This window comes from Olea europaea, unplaced genomic scaffold (genome assembly GCF_002742605.1).
Source record: "Olea europaea var. sylvestris unplaced genomic scaffold, O_europaea_v1 scaffold718, whole genome shotgun sequence".
Taxonomy (NCBI): domain Eukaryota; kingdom Viridiplantae; phylum Streptophyta; class Magnoliopsida; order Lamiales; family Oleaceae; genus Olea; species Olea europaea.
The window spans coordinates 108,620-109,896 of record NW_019265580.1 but is presented as its reverse complement, the minus strand read 5'-3'; positions in this window follow the sequence as shown (position 1 = coordinate 109,896).

Sequence of the window (1,277 nt, the reverse complement as noted above, 5' to 3'; positions counted from 1 at the left end):
TTAGATGGCTCCCACTCGGATAGATAGGTCCAACTCGAAAATAGATTACTTCCACTAGAATCAGAAGTTTAAATCAATTCTTATACATTCAAAACTAATTCATCAATATATATAATATCGATTTCAACGATGTTCTTCAATCTTTTATCCTTTGCTGGGAAAAATGTCAAATGTTACATCTTACGGCTCGATATCCATCAAAAATTTCACTTAAATACCTTTTTTGGACTACATGTATGTCATCGAGACGTGTCTCATTCTTAATAAACTAATTTTCCAAACTCATTATCGAGAACATATATAATCCATTATAAGTCTATGATAACCCATATTTGGTTATCTACGTGCCAAAAACTGATATATTCTGAAGGTACCAACATTGAGAAAACTCTATTAACTGATACGTTGTAGTTTGTCAATGCTCTTTTCAAAAGAAAATATGTAATTGAACTATATATCTCAAACATCATCATATTCAGCAATATTCCATTCATTCTATCAAATATACCATATAATTATTGGTGATTAAAGAATAGTCTATCAAATAAGAATCGCTTTCATTCCGTATATCATTGATATCTCATGATAGAGATTCATGCTATCAAATAATTCTTAAAGTTTTCACTTTAACAATCTGATTTTTTTACTCGACTGCAGAAAAGTCTAAACCAATACAATATCTTCAACTTAAGAAAATCAAAGGCTTATCTGAAATGTGTGAATCCATCTATAAATGTAATGAAAAGTGAAGTTCCATCTCTATTTCGCTTAATCACAGCAAGAAAAAAAATTGGATAATCTATGGAAATTTAGCTCTTACAGGTTTGAACACTTTTCTCAACTCAAAACCTCAATCCATTGCACAAATATCCAGAACCATAATAAACATCACTACTATGAACACGAACAGATCTACCACATATAAGTTCAAGTACGAGACTAGTTTTCGAAAAACAATAACTGAGATTAAATTTAGTGAAGTTTTTGATACTATCTTAATATCGAATAGGAGGTCAATTTCTCCACTTTGCAACACTCAGTTGCAGTACCAATCATATAAACCTCCACTCCATCTTCATTATTTGTATAGACGAAAAACACTTCTTGATCTCGTATAAAGTGGATTTTTAGCTCTTGAATACATTATCAACACAAGATAAGATTCAATATGTATAGTGTTGACACATAAACAATACTAAGAGGAATATATTCAAATTCAATATCCTTTAACTTAACCACTTTCGAGCTAAGAGATTCAAATTATATAGTTGAAATGC